Source organism: Argiope bruennichi, chromosome X2, assembly GCF_947563725.1.
Source record: "Argiope bruennichi chromosome X2, qqArgBrue1.1, whole genome shotgun sequence".
NCBI classification, from domain to species: Eukaryota; Metazoa; Arthropoda; class Arachnida; order Araneae; family Araneidae; genus Argiope; species Argiope bruennichi.
This window is the reverse complement of record NC_079163.1, coordinates 40536530-40559639: the sequence shown is the minus strand read 5'-3', so window position 1 is coordinate 40559639 and position 23110 is coordinate 40536530. Positions and strand designations below refer to the sequence as shown.

The window sequence follows — 23110 nt, the reverse complement described above, 5'->3', positions numbered from 1 at the left end:
TTTAAATTCCATAAACCACAAAATTTGGGTCAATTCCTTCACAGATGCCACAAGGAAACGATGGAAATATCAGTAATCTGATGTCATATTGAAACTAAAGTAATATCAGTAAACCTGATACTATTTAGTGTTCAATTCATTAAAAAAAACTTTGAAACAATATTAAAAGAATTTTTAAAAATCAGAAATGCTTATCTGTGTTAATCTATTTTTTAATTAATTTTTAAATGGTTTCATATACTTTCGAACATCAAAAAAGCAGCAACTGAAATACTGTGGTGCAAACTTTCTGCCACTTTCGGTTTGTAGTTCCAATGATATGCAACAGCAATAGCTATTTTCACTTTTTTTCGAAAAGTTATCACAATTTAGCATATGAATTAGTTGGAAGAAAAATATATTTAAAATGAACTAGAAAATAAAGAATATCTTTGAATATTACTTTAAATGAATAATTAGGTATTAATTTTGTTAATTAATGTTTTCTTTCGCAAATAATTATAATGCATAAAGTAAAAAAGGTGCGAACATTCGATTTATCAAACAGATTCCATTCGCTAGCATTTGAAAGAAAATGTGTTTATGCGAACATAAAAAGAATGGGAACTGATTAGGATTGCAAAAAGATCTGATTATTTTCTATTTATTAAATCATAGAAGAAGTTAGATAGGAAAGTTTTTCCTATTTATTAAATTAGAAATCCTTAATTTATAATTTAATAAACAGTGATTTTTGAAAAATTTCTTCTGTCAAATACGAATGCATACAGTTGTAAAATTATGATTAAGTAAAAATATGAAGGTATAAAATAAAACAAGAATCAATGAATGTAACAAATACCATCATTAGATTTTAATATAATTAATCTTATTAAATTTTAAACCTACGTAAGTTAATTTTCTTATGTGCGACAAAAGGCTATTGAATGCAAATGCCGCAGCGAAATTTCGTAGGTATTATAACTTTTCATTTGATGAAAATTATAATTGTAATTCTGAAAGAAGAAAAAAATATAGGGTCGCTATTGGAAAATTTGAAAATGATACAAAAATAAATATGATCCTTTACACAAAAGTGATTTGCCAATATATAAAGAAAACACATTATTAGATCACATGACATGTCTTACTTGATTTTAACTTCTGTAAATTGCGAATAATAAGAATTGATCCGATACTTTTTTTTAAAGTTAAATACAATAAATGCCTACAAGAAAGCTCCACTACTCAAAAACTGCAGCTGTTATTGCAAATTTCCACTAAAAAAATTATCTAGAAATGTGATTTTAATAAGATTTGCTATTAATACTTTTCACTATTATATTACGTATAATTGTCAAAAGAATCTGAAGGTAATACAAGAAATATTAATCAATGAAATTATACATAATTATTGTACATATATATATATAAGTACAATAATTATGAGTTATTATACTTATATATGTATGAAAGTGCAGACCGACAGATGGTCAACTCTTTAATAGATTTTATTCAAAATTTGATAATAATCTATATTTTAGATGCTAAACCTGCATACCAAATTTTACCTCCCAAGGAATTATTGAGTTCACTTCTAATAAAACAGCCACTCAGGCAGACTTTCTGTGAATGGATTTTGTCTAAAATTTGACAGAAATATTACAAATCTGGTCGTGAGTTCATATAGCAAATTGCACCGATCGAGCTAAAAGCGTTTTTGAGGTATCGTGTCCAAAAGCAGACAAACAGACAAACATATACCAAAAATGAATTTTTCGAACGTAGGGAGCTCCAAAATGTGGAGATTCGCCAAAATCCTGAGTTCGAAATTTTTGATGACTACAATATTTTGTATATAAGAAAGCAAAAAAGAGATATGGAAACCTTATAAATATGTAAATTTATTAAGGCCTGTGATGTGGATATTAAGAAAAATATATTCAAAGATATAACCTCATAAATAGGAGCATTTTATAATTAATATCGAAATCGAAAGAGTTATAAGAAAGTTGAATTATTTGTTAATTTGAATAATTCCATCTCCTTTTGAAACTCCTTCAACCTTTTAGCTGGTTATGAATAATGAATGGATTTTCTTAAGTGGGAAATAATTCCATAAATATTCCATCGTTTATATAAATTTTGTAATTATAACTTCTTTACTTCAAGAAACTTACAAAAAATTTGATTTCGTACGAAAAGTACAAAGCTTTAAATTTTGAAAGACTATTCAAATAAAAAGTATGCTGATCTGTTTTTCAACTTTAAATTGTTTTGTTAATCCCACACAGAGTTATGATACAAATTTGCATCAATTATAGTTTTTTCTATAAGTCAACATTTACACAGCTATACAATAAGCATTAAGTTCTGATAAGCAGATATGCTTGTTTCTCATCAAATGACGTATTTTCCCGAGCAGAAATTGTGTTATTTAAACAAATATTGTACCAGATGTGTCTCGCGTTGTTTTCTATTTTTCTATGCAAGTAAAGGTGTGGTTTTATTTGTGAAATAAATTGTTGAAAACAAAATAGCTTATTAAAAAATTATATATATATATATATATATATATATATATATATATATATATATATATATATATATATATATATATATATATATATATATATATATTCATAGTGAATAAGACTGGCTTTGTTTAGGAAAATGATGCATTTAATAGAAAGAAATCTAATATGAAGTTTAAAAAAGTATTTCTTAGTTTTCTTAAATACATATAATTCTTTATTATCATGATTGACTGCTATGATGATTTGATATTTATGTATGTATGCAGAAATCTATCATGCACAAATGGATAATGCACTTCTAGGGGCAGAAAGGCAATGCAAGTATCAGTACCCCCTTTCCCTTCCATACTTTCAAAGCCAAATTAGTTTTAATCGATTTTAATTTAATCTTTTTATAAATGATTTTAAGTGGGAAATTTTGATTAATTGAAATAGCAATACGCTCAACTGAAGATCACTTCCTAAAAAAGTTGTTTTCAGTAAATTGTGTTTTAAAAAAATGCACAATTGAAATGTATTATTTTAGTTGTTATTTTAAACAAAATAATAATAAAAAAGACAAACTTCCCTTACCATTATTTAAATGTTATTTAATAATAGAATCGAATATATATATATATTTTTTAATTTATAAAGCAGTGCAAGTTTTGAGAATTCTAAAATAACATAAAACAGAATTCATAAATTGTAATAGTTAGGAATGTTACTTAAATAATGCTTCAAAATCAATTTATACAATTATTTTACTTTGTATACGTTAGATTGCACGACCTTTATAATTAACTGAATGCTAAAAATTAAATGACTCAAAACATTGCGAAAAAAAATCAGAGTCCCTAAGCAACTGCCTACTTTGCCAAAATACCTTGAATGCAGGGTATTTTGAAAAACAAACATTAAGATAAAAAAAATAATAAGTGTGAAATTTTTTTTTCTAGTTCCTTACACTATATGCACATTATATATTTTTTTTAAAAATACATGCAGAATGTAAGATTAGCTGTTCTGAAAGACGATACAAGTAATCTTGTCGAATTCATATAGCTCATTAAGTTAGAACAAATAGGAATGTATAGCCAGAAGAACTGTGCCAGAGACGATTAGAGCAAATACAGAAAATGAAAGTGCCTCGGGAAGCGATATTTCTTTGTTACTCGTCTTCCACCGAACACAATTGATAATTTCTGAAGCGAGCGCATCACTTCCTTCTCCTAGTCTGAGAGTTCTTTATTGCCTCTGCAGTGTGGTTAGCTAACGACCTTCCCAGCATCTCGGTTGACATCTAAATTCTTGCTGGTGTCAATCCAACAGGCAAAGAAAAGGCGGTGACTGAACCACTTTGCTCAGTTGGCGGTGCAAAGGAAACGGAAAACAAGAATGAAACGTCTCGAAAGCCGTTTGAAGACTTCGGATACAGTTTCATTAAACCCAGCGAATCGATTCGACAGTCAAAAGAGAAGTTACAAAGTGCAAATACAAAATACAATACTCTTCCTTATAATAAGACAGCTTAAATTCATTATTTTCCTCGTTTCTTTATATTGACACTTTCTTGAAACTTTGCTTTCTTGCTTCATGAAGGCATCTTGATCATATAATTACATGTGTCGTCTATTATTAAATGTCCTTATATATTAAATAGTCACGTATTAAAGAATGACTTGCCACTTTACCTTTGGAACTTTTCGTCATTTCACATGAACCTTTCTGTCACTTTTAAACTGTTTCTTTGTTAAAGTTTAAAATCTGACGGAAAGAATTTCATGAATTTTCTACTTTATTTGTTCATAGAATTGAATAAATAGAATAGAAATTGCATTCGAAAAACACCAATAAGCTTCATTTAGTTCAGCTTTTTAACTTCTTACTCGTCGCTTTCGTAAATCACGAGGGCATCGAATTATTGCTTTTCAAAATTATAAACCAGAATTAAATACTCAAGGGGATCATAATTTGATACAAAAAATATACATAATACATAAGCACTTCACATAACTTGTGGATTTTTAATTGAATCAGTAAGATAGCACATTCCCGAAATGGATAGTATCAACTAATTTAGATTATCAAGAAGAAAAAAAAATGATTGAAAAACAAGGGCGCCATATGCATTAAAATAAAAAAATAAGAAAATAAAGATTAAAAACGGAGGGCGCTGTATAAATTAAAATAAAATGTACTTCACCGATAATCAATATTTCTTTAAACAACTACTGATTCTATTTATCAGAGTTTCAATGAAATCTGAAGTAATTACTCCAAATATTTATGCTGTGAAAAAGGTGCACATGAAAAAAATTTCAATTATACACAGCAATTTATGCGTCGTTTTCGAGGACAACATTTAACAGAATTACAATGACTATTGATTCACTAATTCTGTTCTCCGTTTAAATCGACAATGATAAGGAAATAGAAAGGACCATATAATATCTCGAAAACAGATACATATAAATTCTCGGAAATATCCCTATTTTATTACTTTTACACATCGTTATTCGGCTTGTTTCATGCTTATAAAAACTCCATTTTATAATAGCTTTTTCATTTATTTCTTGAAGTTCTAGCGTTTTGAAATATCACACACTTAAGTGTTCTTCATGAGAATAAACTATTCGAATATTTTCAGAATTTAATTATCAGATAATCGATTAATTTAATGAAATCTTGATTCCATATCAGTGGCGCCACCTGTTAGTGAATTCGAAAAAAAACTTACTTCGAAATTTTCTAACATTTACAATAAAGAATTATGCATTAAAGACTGAAAAGTAGAAAATATTTTTGAAAGAAATTTCCTTTTTTAGTTCATTAATGAATTTCTGAAAACATTTATTACTATTTTCTGTAGAATTAAGAATTTACAAAACGATGAGTTGTCTCATTGCTTCTGAATGACATAATACATTTCTTATCACATAATATGGAGAAACTAAGTGCGCAATAACTAAACTATTTTATTGCGTAGAATAATGATTATGTAGGATTAAGCCTAAATTCCATTCAATTACTCTTGCATACATTGTGATCATATTAATTAATTACATGCAATGAACATTATAATCATATTAATTAATTGTTTAATTACGTGTAATGAATGATACATAGCATAACTTTCCTAGAAATGAAATGTCATAGCTTTTGACTTCTAACCTGCATATAAAATTTCATATTCGGAGAGTCGGAGGTAATTTCATATTCGAAATTTTCGTTATAGTTAATCCTCACATTTAATTATTATTTCTCAAATAATACATATATATCCCTTGGCAAATTATTCATTATTAGCTAATCAAAATAGAGTTCCATTCTTCTCTGAAAAACAATCTGAAATAAGAGAAAAATGATGTATTTCCCTGATATCTCATTATTTTTAATTTAGTAATCATAAATAAAAAGGAAGCATAGTTTTAAACTTTGAAAGAACTAATTTCTAACAGAAGTATTTATGTTCATGTTCTGAATATTTCAAGCTGCACTCGAATCTAATCTTTTATTTCACAGAAAACATTAAAGAAAATCTTAGCATTCAAAAAGTAAATAATAAAAGTAATTAGATTTAAAAACTATCTCACGTTTACACACTCAAATCAGTTACACATTAAATAAAAATAAATATTTATATTTATCAATCATTTCCGCATTTGATGAGTAATTAGCTGAGTATTTTAACTGTAATGATTTTATACTAATTTTTTTTCATCCCAATTGCATAACTTTGCTTTAATTTTTCATCTAATTTATTAAGTTTATATAGCTAAACATGGAGCTGTGAATTTCTTCAGTAAGTTACCATTACCTAGTTCCTTGAAAACATATTTAGATTTTTTCTCTCCATACAATGAGAATGTTGTTTCCCTTTACTACTATTTATTCAACAATTTTTTATCCTCAGTATGATGCACAATTTGAGATCTTAAACGACCTCTCGTATATATTCATGTGGGAATTATGGTTTCTCTTTGTCTTAAAAGATGAAGTAATTGTTGCCATCTGCATGATTTAGATTTGATTTACCTAAATTATGTTGTTCCACCTCAGCCGTCATACATGTGAAGGTAATTGACACCAACATTCGGAGAATACAGTGCATCAAATGCGGAAGTACAAATACCTTACCAAAACTTTAAATCTATAAGTTTATGTTTCTTTCTCAAAGACAATCCATTTGGAACTGATCTTGTCACTATATATCTAAGCAAAAATTCCATAGTTCATATAATAGCATCTCACTATTGTCTAAGATCGATTCATAGTTCCCAATTATCCAATTTATTTAAAACCTATTGTCGAAATAAATGTCCGGAAACGATGGGGTTTTTTACGATATATACATTTGACAATATGAAAACACTTTTCAAAAACGGTTTCCGAGTTAGGAAGTTTGTTCTAACGCTTGTGAAAAATGAATGAGAGCATCTACTGAAACAAATAGCTTTGACAAATTGATATCCTTGAAATCTCTGGCAATCAAATGTTATATTTATGATGAATAGAATAGTGGTCATAGTAAAAAAAAAATTAGAGAAATTTTTATATTGTATTGGAAATAGAGATCTTTATGCTCTCGCTTTTCTAGAAATCCTAATAATGCCATGAGAAAACTTATTCAGCATAGGTCAATAACTTTGAAACCTTTTAAGGTATATTTAGATTCTAGGAAAACGAGTTAACAATATAACGTTCTTTTACATTCCTTTCAAATTCGTTTGCTTTTTCTTTGTTATATCTCATTATTTCGTAACATTTTATGAATCGCGGTCTTCTCATTCATCAAGAAAAGCTTTAGTAATGTAATCTGAATTTTAATTATCACAATTAGGGATTGCAATACCGGTATACCGGGATACCGAATACCGGTATTTTGAGCCATTTGTACAGTTTTGTAATACCGGTATTCACAAGTTTAAATACCGGTTTTTCGGTATTTATTAGAAATTTTTAAAATGGTCTCCACTATATGTTCAGGGATCGCGAACATAGCAAAATAGTGTACGTTTTTGTTTTTATGTCTCCCTAACGGGCGAAATTAATTAGCTAATGAATGGCTTAATTAATTGCTTAAATCTAAATTAGCGAAACATGGATTATCCCTGAAAGAAAATATTGTATCCATAACGACTGATGGAGCAACAATTATGAAAAAAGTTGGAAAGTTGATTGGTGCAAATCGAAGATTATGATGTCACTACTGTCAATAGTGAAAAGGAATTGTCTCTTGAACAAAAATTAGAATGAGCGATAAATAAATATTTAAAAAAATTTCAACGAACCAAAATACAATACAGAAATCAGCTATATCCAAAACCATCCGACGATAAATCGATTTATTTGAAGATGAGGGATTTAGAGGTAAATACTTGAAAAAAATATATCGCACATTGCTAACAGTACCACCAGCTAGCGTAGATGCCGAAAGAGCGTTTTCGACAGCTGGTCATTTTTACACAAAATTACTTTTCAGGCTTAATGACAGTGCAATTGATGCATAATGTTTTTTTAAGATCACATTTCAAAAATTTGTAATAGTACCACAGACTGAATAGTGATATTTACACGTTTTTTGTGATTTAAATAAATAAGATGTTCCTTTACTTTTTTATGATTATATACTGTTATAATTTATAAGTTACAAATTATTTTTTGTGATATTTACACTCTCTAACAAAACTGGCAAATAAAACAAAGAAACACCTGTGTTTTCTTTCTTTTTCTAAAATTTCTAATACCGGTATTAAAACCGGTATCCCGGTATTAAGATTTTAAAAATACCGAATACCGGTATTGAAATTTTGGTCCGGTATTGCAATCCCTAATCACAATATATATGGCTGAAAACAATCGTTCTCGGATTTATTACAGTCAAATCAAATATTTATAAAATTTACATCTTTCTGATTGATAACTGCTTGAAGTGATTCATATGTTTAATGGGACATATTTAGATAACTTCACACAATCTAAATCTTCTTTGTTTTTATCCACATTTAATTTTATATGATATATACGTGATAAGGGATAAGGATAATAGTTTAAATTAAGAGGTTGATGCCAACACGGAATTTATTCCTCTTTTAAAAAATTTTATGTCGATTATTGTTCAAGATTTTAAAATAACTTGTCTTTGGCGATAAACATCATTTTGATTAATTCGAACTTGTTTACTTAAAAATATTACAAACATAAAGTAATTTTAATTCATATAATAATTAACATTTCAATAAAATATTGAATTGAAACTAATTGCCAAGCTGCGTTGATTAACAAAAATCTATCGCAGAAATCGTTATTGTTTAAATAGATTCTAGAAATCACAATCAATAAATAGGCAACATTAAATTCGAAATGGCAAATAGCTGTGAATTTAAGCGACATAGTTTTTTTTTCTTTTTGTTAGGAAAACTGAAAGGAAAAAAGTATTAAAACTGAGATACAAAAGAAAACAGATTTTTTTTTTTTAATTATTAAGTGTCAGAATCTACTGCAAGGCAACATTTTACCAAAAAAAACTAAGTACGTTACTTATCCATGTTTATTGAATCCGTCACTGAAATACAAATTATAATAATAACACCTCATGATCTCTAATTGTAAACTATAATAACTATTCAAAGGAACTTAACATAAGAAAGAATAACCGAGAATTCACTACTATATCGTGATTGAAAATTGTAATGAGTTCTCGGTTATTCGGTATTCCCAATTTATCTGTTACAAAATATACAGCTTGACGAATTATTGATACCTGTATCATCAGTAATTGCATGTATTTCATGATTTTATTTTAAAGGGATTTATCAAAGTATTTGATTGTAATTCGTATATATAATTTTAAATTACATATAAAATTAAACTAATATGCATGAATTACAATCAAATACCTTTATAAATCCCTTCAAAATATTACGGAATATATAGAACAATTATTGATGATAAAAATATCAAAAGTTCGTCTCGCGAGACATTTTTGTAACACAAATAAATTAGGAGTATCAATTTCCAGACGGGTTTAGTTTAGTTTTAGTTTAGTTATATTAACGTTCTGTTGTAAAGCAACACTAAGGATATTTTGGGACCGACCTCGTAATTCTGAACCGCGGTCAGATGACGAGGACGACACCTGAGCTGGCACCCCCCTCTCCACATCACACCACACCAGCGGGAGGACGTTTGGCATGACGGATTTAACGTGCAACACGACGGTTCTTTGGTGGAATCGGGTCTCGAACCTGAAACCCTACGGCTCACAAGTGCCTCACAAACCCTCGCACTTGTGCCGAGATTAGGGTTGAATTGATACTCGGTATTGCAGTATCAGGAAAAGATACTGGTACTCAATTGTATCGGATACTTTTTCCTGATCCGACAAACGGTTCCTTTGCCATCTTTAGGTATTAAAACAACATCAGTTAATATATTAGCTTTGGAGACCTTTACCTCTACCCACATTAGTCGTTACCTATAATTTTGTAAATTTTGATTTTGTATTTTGTTTCTTAAAGCATAATTAAAAAGTAAGAACTGTTAAAGGACTGGTAGCAAGATTCTTTTTTTAAAAACACATGTCGCCAATTTATTTATTTTTTATTTTAAAGCACTTTATCATTCATTTATTAAGAATAATTTATAGTTTTGGTTTTAAAATTATCATTATCAGTACATTTTTTTAAATCGTTATACTATGAAAATTTATGTTTAACATTTAATTTTTATTTGCTTCCAATTAATTTACTAATAATAATTCTGTTGTTTGAGTAAGCTATTTGTTTCTAATAAAAAGAATGTTTAAAGCAAAATAAATACAAGGGAAGATCAATAAATATTTTATAGAGATATTTTTATTTCACGCAATGGTAAGAAATAATATAAATAGGTAGTCTTAAATGTGAACGTAAACGTAACATATGCGTGTAAGTTGTTATGACACAGCCATGGAGTAGGATTAAGTGACGCTGCAATAATCCGATACTTTATTTACTGATACTTGATCAGTACTTTATTTACGTAAAGTATTACCCTGATACTTTACACCATGTTGATACAAGTATCACATTGATATTTTTTATCAGATTGATACACGATCACTCAACCCTATTCGAGACTGAAAATAAATACACTGATACACTTTTCAGAAGAGGTGTTGTCCTTAGTTTGGACAGTGACTGACGGGTAGGCGAGAAGAGGAAGGCAAGGCTTTGCAGATAGAATTTACAAAAAGAAGCGGGGATTCTTCAGTGATATGTGCATCATTACATACAGTAAAGGACAGATTTGATTAGGAAAGAAAAATATATAGTTTAAAAAACACATCACGCATCCTCATAGTATCGCTGAAGCCAGATGGCGACTAGACTATATCGGTCTAATACTTTATATCAGATTGTTATAATATCGCATGAGGTGGAAGAGATTACCAATCAGTATCAATCGAGTCCAAAAACTGATACCTAGGATCTGATATTCTTATTCTGCATCAGTTTTGTGTAACTGATGCAAAGTAGCAGATTGATAGAGTATCATTCAACTCTAATATAAACACATAAATCGAATTAATCCTTCCAAATAAAATTTTCAACCTTTAAGAACTATTCATCTTTTTTAAATAGGCAAATAGAATCATGTCTTTGCGCGTCCAAAGAAAAAAGATTGTATAAGAATGATATTCATTATAATTGCAACAGTGATCGTATAAGTGCGGCATTAAAGATGATAAGTGGATAACGAATGATAACAGATAATTCAATCCCCCATATGTCTTCATCGTTAATCATGGGGAAAATATTATAGGAATTGCTCGCAAATACTGTTAAAAGAACATATTTTACTAATTATATATAAAAAAAAACGTTTCAAAATATAAAATGCTCTAATAGGCAACAAATGAGAGACTTATAGTTCACTTATCTCGTTCTCGGCAAAGGTAAAATAGTTATAAGAATTTATTTACTAAATATTAAAACTTGTAATATCTAAGGAATTAGTGTAAAAAAATTATTTCAACAAATAATTTTATTTTCAACTGTATCTTACAATCTGAATTTTAAGTGAAATTCGTAGATCAGAATTGGAAAATGTTCGCAAACTAGCTAGTAATCACTAGTATCTTACTTAGATCTAGGTTACCACGCAAGCTAACTAATTATGCGTTTATATCTCTGCGTCTTTTAAGTTTGAACCTGTCAATATAAAAAGAAATATTTTCACAAGTTCCAAACATTCCGGATATGATAAGATTATTTTTGACAAATAGGAATGTATTCGCACCAGTTATTCGTCAGAAATAATGTTCTATTAAAATAATGAAATATTGAACAACAAAAAATTCTGTACGTCAACCAACATTTACATCAAGATTGAGTTTCCTGAGATTTGAAGATAAAAAATAAATTATTTCAACATAAATTATTTTCCGATAGAAAAAAAAGACCTCTAAATAAACTTTGTATTATTTTAATCACTTTACAAGTATAAAGAATCCCCATTACTTCCTTATGTCATGCGCAAAATTAAAATTATTCAACCTTGGAAGCTTTCGTTTTCGAGTTTCGAAAACTTTTTCCACGTGATGTTTCTTTTCAGCTAATTAACTGTCACCACAACAAAATCATTTTAATCAACTCTAAAATGACACAAACAGAATATAAATGAAATAGGATACAAATTTCGATAGCTTCTGAAATATTGTTACTATATTTAATGATAATTTTGTAGCAAAAAATCTTATGTACTGTACAAAGCTTTTTAATCTATAACTTTTAGGGAAAATATACATAACATTCGATATAGGAGCGATTTTTATATCTTTTTTAATTAATCACAATGATATTTCAATTCTCTAGATACAGCGAAACAAGTTTTATGGTACTAAAAAATCAGATTTAGTACAATGATTCAGCTGTGATAAACTATATAAAATGTTGTACACATACATTTCCGGAGTCTGAAGAATTTCAAGCAAATGGTATTTTTTTCTAGATGAGAATAAATTTACTTAATAACGCTACAAAATATCGCAAAAATCACTATTTTAAATAATTGTAATATTACAAATTAGTAACCCGTATCAAAATTTCGCAATCCAAAATTAAAAATTAGTAGTTATGTAAAGTTTGTAAATATTTTTGAAAACTCAAATAACTTGTAATTTACTGCTTAAGACAAATGTTACGTTTCTTGTTGTGACAATGTCTGTCTGCTCTTCTGATAAGTTAAATGTATCTTTAATTTTTTTGAAATTGCAATTTTTAATTAAAGTCTGAAGTTATTACATTTCAGCTTTTTTTCATTTATTTTTTATCGTAAGACTACTTTTACCTATTAATTAAAAAAAACTAGTATATTTGATAACTTTTGAATTGCTTAAATGCCCAAATGTATAGATTTTTAGCAAACAATCTCTGGCAAGAAATACTAGAATTTTTTTATAATCATATGATTCACCGTCTTTTATACAACTGAAATAAACTAAGCGTTTATTAAAATGCTGAAACAAGAGCTCGGTATCATCTGCCTCCTTCTGACGTATTTCAAAGTACACAAAAAAGCTCTGTATGTGTTATCTCACTCATTCAAATTGTGTCATCTTATCCTGAGCTCAAAAGTTTACAGTTTGCACTGAGCAGCTGACCTAAAATTCGATGTCATTTCAGCTGCATTTTTTTCCTCTGCTCAGCATTTGCAACAAGTCCTAGTAATACGAAAACTGCTTGCATATGAAACAAACAGTCTACAGTGAAATGTTGTAAACGAACTTTTCTTAAACTTCTTTTTCTCGAACCCCACCTTCGACTCATCCGTTATGCATGTAGTCAGAATTGCGTTGAAAAGTAAGCATGGAAGAAGGAGGAGGGGAAGTCATCCCCCCCTTCATTCTTTTTCCCCCTAGAGAAAAATGGCATATTTCCTGTTGCCAAAATATTTATTTCAACCAGCTACACTAGGTGTCATCAGGAGAGTCCCGGAAACCATTTATAATTTCGTCCCGATTTAGTTTTTTAATTGATTTAACGGTATTCTGAAGCAGATTAGCAGCTTTTTATAAACATTGCTCATTTTTTTTCGGCGAAAATTTTAATTGTTTCGGTGTGAAAGATTATGTTTAGAGATTATTTCTTAGATAAATGCAACTTTTGGAAAATCCAATAGAGAATATAACGGGCGAACTTCTAATTCTTTTAAACAACCGATTTTGTGTACATTTTTTTTTAACTTGGATATACGAAATTTGATTTAAATATTGAAGCGAATTATAAATCTGCATAAATGTTTAAATTATCTTAAAACTTCGTTAAAAAAACTAGAAAAAAACTTGCACTAGAAATTTTATTCTGATACAAGGGCCGAGTCAAGTCTTTAGGATTCTATTTTTTTTTTACAATACTTATCTTTAATATTCATTCTTTTTTGAAACACAAATGTTTCTGCTTTAAGAAAACACAAAAACTGCAAATCAAAATTATTTTTAGTACAAAGGCATTCATATTTCTTTTTTTTTTTCAAAGGATTTCTTTTATTTTAAAAAAATAAAAAGGTCAATAAGAAGTGCATTTTTTTCCCTTCTAAAAGTGGAAAATAAACAAAGTTAAGTGATGCTATAATTTTTCAAAAGTATTTCGTTCAGGCTCAAAATATTTGTAAATGTCTTCCTATTTGAACTGAAGTTATTTATTATAATTCCTCGTAGTTTTATCTGTGAACATTTTTCTAATCCATCGATTTTTTCCCCGCTGAGATTCGAAATAAACAGTCATTGAAACTCTTAACAAAAATGAAGTTTTTATGAAAATTTATTCAAGATTTTTTTTTTCCTTCTAAAACATTTTGATAAAACTAAAGGTAAAGAAAGCTAGAAAAATTATCGAAAATAATTTTTATTCTTTCTGTTAAATTGGAGATTCTTTTCTTTTTAGTACTTGCTTTTCAGTCCCATTAATTATAGATGGGTAATAATAAATGTCAAAAAGAGGCAATAAAACGATAAGGCTATGATATATAGAGAGGTGAAATTTAATTTGGTGTTACATAATATGAATATTTCCTCTAAAAATCGAAGAACATATTTAACCTCTATATTTAAATAAAGTAAACCAATTACTTTAGGGAAGACAACCTACAAGTCATTGATCAATGAAACCTTTACGAAGTCTACTTGATGGATTATTTTCATTCATTATGAAAGGGAAATTTATTCTTCGATCAATCATTCGAACTGCGGTAACATTTTATTTAATTAACCTACAGTGATAATTATCCAATAAAAGATCGTGTCGGATGACTAGTAAAGTCGTATAATCAAATAAAATATACATGATGACTTCCTTCCAAAAAGTTAAAGGAAACTTCTTTACGAATTATTATTTTTTACAATATAAAGTGTTATGTTAAATTTTTTACTTTTAATTGATTGTTTAAAATTTATTTTGCTAGCTTTTCATAAAATTTTATTTAAAATTTTTCATCTAGTAGTTATATTTAAGATGTAAATCTTTTCCTTTTGCTATTAACACGAGATTTTTTCTATATCTTCTTTTTTTTTTTAATTTAGGAAAATGTTGCAAAAAAGTCAGCAAACCACTTTTTGATGTTTTTACAAATGTATGACATACAAACAAAGGTTTAATTTATTACAAATGATGTGATAGCAAGTTTTAAGGTTACTAATTTAGACAAACCAAAAAGAATAATTAAGGTTATAACCATATCCTAAACATTCATTTCACTTTTGCTATTTCATGGATTAATAAATTTATTATTAAGTCTGAAAAATGCAGCCAACAACCATGATATCCAAAACGGGGCAGAACATTTCACTCATTTCTCTAATTACATTACAAATCTCGAACAATATTTTTTAGGAGACTTTTCGAGTTTTCTTTAAAAATAAATAGTTTATAAAAATATAAGTTCGACTTATAATTTTCCGTACTATTAGAATATTCTTTAATACCTTCTCGATTAGGAGTTACACGTTTAGATAAATTAACTCTTGTAAAAATTTAGAGCAAAAATAGCTAAGTTTTCATTGAATCATTCTTTATTTTTTATACATTACGAGTAAAAGTAAACAATTCATAAAGTAATTGAAACTGTCACATTCTGCTAATAGCATTTTAAATGTGAACATCATCTAAATAAATGTGAGCAATATCAAAATAATTGCATGCATAGCAACCATATCCTCTTTAGGATAGGCGTGAGTTCTATAATCCATTGTTTACGTGAGTTTAAAATAATAGACGACTACCAATTAATTCACTATCGTATCTATTTTTATTTTGACTAATAGAATTTATTTCAATAAAGGATTAATAATGGAATTTAATCAAATAAATTATTTACGAAATTTTTAAAACTATGTAACAACATTAGAACAAATTCATTAAGTCTTTAGCTCACATTTAAAAACCCTCATGAATATATAAATAATTGATTAAACTGTCACTTGTCATTTTTTAAAATGTCCACTCTCTTGTCTCAAGGTGAAATATAATTGCCACAGATACTTTTACGCGTCATCGATAAAGCATTACGTACTAAATATTTACTAAAATCACAACTGGTTTCGAAAATTATGCCATTCTGTAGGTATAGTTTCTAGTTAATTACAAAAGTATTTGGATTTCAGAATTTTTAAGCATATCAATTTTGACAAAATCTACTACAAAATTCTATATTACTCATCAAAAATTTCAAAGAAATGTGATGATTATCTTCTAAATATCATAACTGAAAACTAATAACACGCTTTTAAGAGGTCGCTTTAAATTTATTGCATTTTTTAGCTGAAGAATGACATCTCATTTTACTTTATGATGTATATTAAATACCATTTATATTTAAACTTTAAAAAATGCCAACAATGATAACAGTTTATTTAGTGTTGTTGACAGTAAATAGCATTAGCAATTAAATATCTTCTATCCAAGAAAAAAATGCGAAAATCAAAATGGATGCCAAGAATATGCCCTAAATTTAGAATCTTTCACTTTGATATCCAGTGTACAATTCTATTTGAACTACAAGCTCTTTTTTTTTTTTTTTTTTTTTTTTTTTGAAAGCGAATGTCGTGTCAGCCGACTCAGAAGCTGAACTTGACCTTCTTTCGCTTTCCTCGAAACAGCGCGAGTGGAGTAGACTTGGCTTGCTTTCAACTTCTAAGTAAGAACTTACAACTGATTTGGTTCTTATTTCTTTCAGTTTAGTAAGGATGGAAGTCAACGCACGCAGATCAAAATCTTTAAGAGACGAAATTAAAGCTAGACTTCTTATATATATAATTAAAATACTTATAAAAAGCCATGATTTTATCAGATGAATTTAATTGGAATAATTCCGCCGTCAGCTGCACATAAGTTTATTCTACTTAGTGATTTGATTCGACATCTATTCGAGGTGATGTAAATAGAATTCTGTGCCGACAGTAACCCAGCAGTAACTCGATAACATCTTTTCGAGGTGATGTAAACAGAATTCTATACCGACTGAGACCCTACAGTATTAAATTACATTTAAAATCTGATTAATATAGATTTTTCAAAAGTGAATTCACAATAGAGTGTTTACTTTATTTAAATGTTTTCATAGCAGCTCGATAGGAAAAATATTCTTAGATTTTTAACATATTAAAAACAAAATAGAAATAAAAAAAATATATTTCTGTTAAATGTAGCAATCAAACGACGCAGTAACAAATCTACATATATTTCAATAATGTACATCGTTATTAAAAAATAAATTTAAATATCTATCAGATTTTTTTTTTTATTTTCTCGTATAAAAGAAGAGAGAAGATATTATTATGTTGCAAAAATTTGAACTAAAAATTTAAATGAATCGCCAAATTTCTGAGATCTGTGGCACTAAAAAACACATCTTTGGAATTATCTCTAAATCTATCTTATCTTTTTCTATCTTATAAATTTAAATATCTATCTTATAAATTTAAATAGCTATCAGATTTTTATTTTCTCGTATAAAAGAAGAAAGTAGATATTAAAATGTTCCAAAAAATTGAACTAAAGATTTAAATGAATTGCCAAGCTTCAGAGCTCTGTGGCACTAAAAAACACATCTTTGGAATGATCTCTGTCTGCCTGGGAACACGATAATTCAAAAACGCTAGAAAGATGAAATTTAGTTATCAGCTTTCATAGCAAATTAGTAGATTTCCATCAAATTTTGAACGAAATCCTTTCAAAAGAAGTATGTATGTCTGCATGTCTGAGGATAAGTGAACAAAACAACTACAAAACGTAAACAGTTAGAGTAGATAAAATTTAGTATACGCATCTAAATTGTAGATTCTTATCATATTTTCAATCAAATTTGTCGAAGTATTGACCTCCATTGATCTGTACATTTACATGCATGTAAACATGATAGTTAACATAAACGTGTTATTAACACCTTGCCTGCCGCGGGCGTATATATACGTCTCCCTAAGTCAATGTGTTAACTGCCCCTGGCGTATATATGCATCTCGCAACTATATACGTATATATATATATATATATATATATATATATATATATATATATATATATATATATATATATATATATATATATATATATATATATACGTGACACTGGGGACCGAAACTAGCAAGTTATCCTCGGCAGGTAAGGGGTTAATATTGTAGTTCTATGTAAAATCTTGGTTTGAATTGGTCTTCGAGAAAACGACCAAAATGCATTTTTGGTTTTATTCACAATAGTTCGAGGCACGAAACGCACATGTGCAGAACTCTTAAACAAAAATTTAAACATTCATGGAGTTCATGACCTTTTGCAACATTTATTTATACCGGGGGGGGGGGAGAGAAAGATAACATTTTTATTAGGGAGTGCACGAGAACGTTTCAGGGAAACCAATCCCGCTAGTTTCAAAATGATTTATTTATTTAAAGGTGGATATTCCAATTCAGACGAAAGCAAAGATAAATGAGAAATAATCACAAAGTTTGAATTTCGATATCCTTTACTTTATTTCCTTTGAGGCTTCTTACAAGTAATATATTAAAAGTTCATTCATTAGTTTCCAGATGTTAAAGAAATCATGAATGATTTTTAAACGAAATTTTATTTTTATATGCTGTCTCCGTCAGATGAATCGTTAAAAAATTAACTTTTAGAAACAAATTTAACTCTTTTGTTTGTAAAACAAATTAGACGTTTTATACTATAAAGAATGTCACAGAATAAGCAGCTGTAGCTTGAAAACTTCAACGAAGTGCGTTTAATTATTTATTCTTATTCCCGATTCTAAGTCTCCCTGGGAAATAGATGGTATAAATTATCTCCTCGCATTTACATGATCTTCGTACATTGGAAGAATAATTTGAAATACAGCAGGCAACTCAAATGTAACTCGCGGTTTCGAAACCTTGAACTATCTTGTTCAAGCAACTCTGATCAACCAGAAAACTGAAACCCTGCTTTGACATGTTTTTTATTGACCCAGTGATCTATGATCTTTCATATTAAGACCTTAATTAGTCTCTAAGACATCATACAAAGACTTGATTAGAAACTTCAAATGTTTGAGGCCGACGTTTCCGAATACAATCAATGCTTATTTAAGCGACTGAAAATTCTTTTGTTTTCTTCTTCTTTTTTGTGAAAATTCTTTTGTGTGTTTTTTGAAAGTTGTTTTTGAAAACTCTTTTGTTCCTGAGATAGTTTTTCTCCAGTATCTTAAGAAACTTTTCTCGTCAGCAGGCTTATAATTCAAACTTTACTTTTCTCCTTAAGCGTGATAATGGAAACTAATTACAATCGTTACTAGAGACCATATTTTAGCACTTGAATAACCAGACTTCAACAACCATAAAAGTATCATTAAATTACTTTTTAATGCACTGCAGCAACGCACATAATTTGGAAAGCATTTATCAATTAGATGCGGCGTTTATTCAGATTTTCCTTTTACATTCATGATTATATATTTCGAACTGTAAGGTGCAGTATTAATGAAAGAAAGAAAAAACCTGCCATTTTGATATTATCAGTATTAATCGTATTTGATACCATCATAATTCTCCATTATGTGTCTCTTTTTCTTTTTTAACAGGACCTGTGAAAATCTACATAAACATGTGTAAGAAAGGAAGAGAATTTAACTAAATGAAATTCTCAAGCTTTACTATTAGATTCCCGACTAATGTTTCAGATGGATGGGGGAGGGGGTGGGGGGTAGAAAATTAAACTCACTAACTCAAAAAAGCAAATCCTGTTTAAAATGCTTAATCCCTCTTTATTTATTACTAGCCGCCTTTGGCGACCAGCCGGTTCGCCAATCTTAATGTTCGTTAAAATTTTAATAATTAAATATTTTATGCAATTTCTACTTTAATAGCTTCTTCATCAAAATATTTTAAAACTTCAAATTTTGATTATCATATAATTCATTCATAATATTATAAAGGCCTTCAGTCATAACGTAATATGTATCTCTCTCATTTTCTGTTAGCACCCGTAGAATTTATGCTTTAAATTAAAGTGGAAAGAATTTATCTTCAATTAATATAATAATATTTTTTACTGAAACAAAGCCTTTTTTTATAATCTGATTACTGAAAATAGAGTCACTCAGCGTTTAAACTTTATGGGCACTAAAGAATATCTTTTTTAATTTATGTAATATCTCAAGAGTTGGTCAACAAAATTTTCTTAGATTCATTATGAGCAGATCGATTAATTAACAATGTTTAAATTTAAATGCATCAAACACTAAGAAAATAAAACGAATCGTTTAAAATAAACGGTTGAAAACAGGTTTTAAAAAAACTACTTAAAAAACGATGTACTTAAAACTATAAGCATATACAAAAAAATATATAACTAACATAAATGCAATTTACTTACAAAAGCATGCAACTAACCCAAAAATAATTTAAATCATCCATTGATAACGTTGTCATGGCAACAATCAAAACAGAATGCGCATGCGTGAATTTTCTTCGCCGGTTACGTAACGCAAATACGTGATTTTTCTCTACGCCAGTTGGGGTAACGCTATGCGGATTAGAAATTTTTAATTTCCTTTATTCTGTTTTATTTCAATTCAAAAGTACTTCAGAATGAATCTGAAAGATTGATTCATTAACAATGTTTAATTTTAAATGCATCAAACATTAAGAAAATAAACAGAACCGATTGAAATAATCCGCCGAAAAATTTTAACCCTAGCCTCATCACTGTTGGGAGAAAAAAAAAAACTGAAGCCTTTCTCGTTTGGCGCTGGGGATAATGGAAGATTTTTTTGGCGGAAAAGTTGGCGGTAGGGAAAATGGAAGATTTTTTTGGCGGGAAAGTTAGTTTTTAATTAATAATTAAAATTCTAATTAAAAATTCGAAAAAAGAAACCCCAGGTGCACATTCCCAACCTCCAAGGTATACATGTACCAAATTTGGTAGCTGTATGTCAAACGGTCTGGCCTGTAGAGCGCCAACACACACACACACACACACACACACACACACACACATTGAGCTTTATTATAAGTATAGATATAGATTTGATTTAAAACGATTTTCTAATTTAAAAGGAAGAGGAAATTAAATAGAATATCAGTATCATATATTGATCGCATTTTTGTCGAATTCTGATTGTAAGCGTGCCATTAGAGCAAGGATACCAGACCCGTGGCCTCCGGTCCGTATGAGATTTACCTTGACAATTTTTGTGACCTAAAACAAATAACACCATGCAAATAATAATAATAATAATAATAACAAAAATTTCTTTAAATCGAGAAAAGAATTGACAAGCGAAGATTTAATGCAGCTTCTAACATGTAACATGAACAAATTTTTAGGGGAAACTACATCGCAACAAAAATATGCGGAAAAAATTTTAAAACCTTAGAAGTGAATTTGAAACAGTGTTTGCAGATTTTAAATCCTGGGAAAAATTCCGTTTTATTCGATTTTCTCCACAATATCAGTACTTAGCCATTTGCAGATGGAGGCAATAAAGATCTAGTTCTTTTCAGACGTAAAGTTAAAATCTGATCAAGCCGGGATGCTTAAATTTTAGAAATATTTGAAAGCCAGGTTCGAAAATAACCCAAAATTGAGATGTAAAACTAATTCCATACATGGAAGTTCTAATCTGTGAGAGCAATTATATTCGCTTATAAAATTAAAAAAAAAAAAAAAAAAAAAAAAAAAAAATGTCTTCTGTCAAATCTACGGATACTGGCAATCATTTTGGGTCAGTTTTTGAAAGAAGTTACTGATGAATTAAATTTCCCGCGAAGAAGAAAACTGGTTGGAGAGAAGAAATATCAGTCATCAGGAAGGAAAAATTAATTTTGCTATTGTTCTTGCAGAGTTGTTTTACTGAGTATGCTGCTTTTTCGAAATAAAATCTATATTCCAATAAAAAACTGAAACTTTTTGTATTCTCTTTCAAATATAAGCCTAAATTGTGTTTATTTGGCCAGTGCTATTATTTGAGTTTGACAGGTTTGCAGTAAAGAGCTATGATTCAATTTTGTGCAATTCGCCTTTGCATTCATTTTATTAATACATCTATTTATTTTTCTGTTCTGAGAGGTAAAACAAGAGTAGTTTTCGAATATTTAAATAACTGCTACAATTCGTATTGATGTTATTTAATGTCCTGAGTCTCAGTTGATGATCTTTCTAATATGTCGTTACAGCACCGTTGGAGTTTGCATACAAGCCGATTTTATGACGCACTTGTTATGTAATTAATTACTTTAAATATGAAGAAGTGCATCCTTCACAACTGATCTTGCTGATCTGCAGTTACAGCACCATTCCACGTTTATTCGAGTCAAAATATTCATCAGTTGTTGATAATTCAATAAATATCAGGACAGCGGTTTTATGACGCACTTGTTGTGTAATTAATTACGTTACATATGAAGAAGTATATCCTTCACAACTAATTAAAGTACTAGTAAACGATCTTTTCATCGCCGTAAACAAGCCTCCCAGGCAAATACTTATAAAATGCAAGGCTGTTTACATCCATTTAATGCTTTATGAGACATTTCTATCTTTCTAGGTCTCCAGAAGCAAAATGATTCGTCAATACGCATAAATCACGGAAGCTTCTGTGACAGTTAGCACGTTATCTATCTTCCCAGGGGAACAAAATAAACCACCGAGCTTTTCCACATTTACATTCGGTCTTGCCTTTCCATTCATTTCTGTTTCCTCCTCTAGATCAATGGTGAATAAATGAAGTGTAAGGCATCAAAAGAGAAGCCTGGTTGAAAAATGGAATGGAAATATCAACTTCCGCTACTTCATTCTTATTCAAAATCCTCAGAAGCCATAGCTTAAGAGATGAAGATATTATTATTCACTTGTAACGAATGCATTAGGGCGACAACTCAATTCAAGATGGGGTTTTTACACCTTTTAAATGAACATTACTGTTGCTTTCAAAATAATCTTGCACTTTAATTCTGGGCTAATTAATTCTTCTCGAAAGCAATCAATTGTTCAGGCTGCACTCTTGAAGAATTATCACGTGGTTCATTTCATTAGTAAGAGAAATTAAGTGCTTTCATAAGAGAATTTCAAAAAGCAACAGCATGAAGCATTTGAAATCCAACC

General features: G+C 28.9%; 1 protein-coding gene across 1 annotated transcript in view; it reads right to left on the bottom strand.

Moving 5' to 3' along the window:
• Positions 1–23110, bottom strand: part of LOC129960214 (A disintegrin and metalloproteinase with thrombospondin motifs 9-like) — a 344112-nt gene that overhangs the window by 248668 nt on the left and 72334 nt on the right. The gene's annotated exons all lie outside the window — the stretch shown is intronic.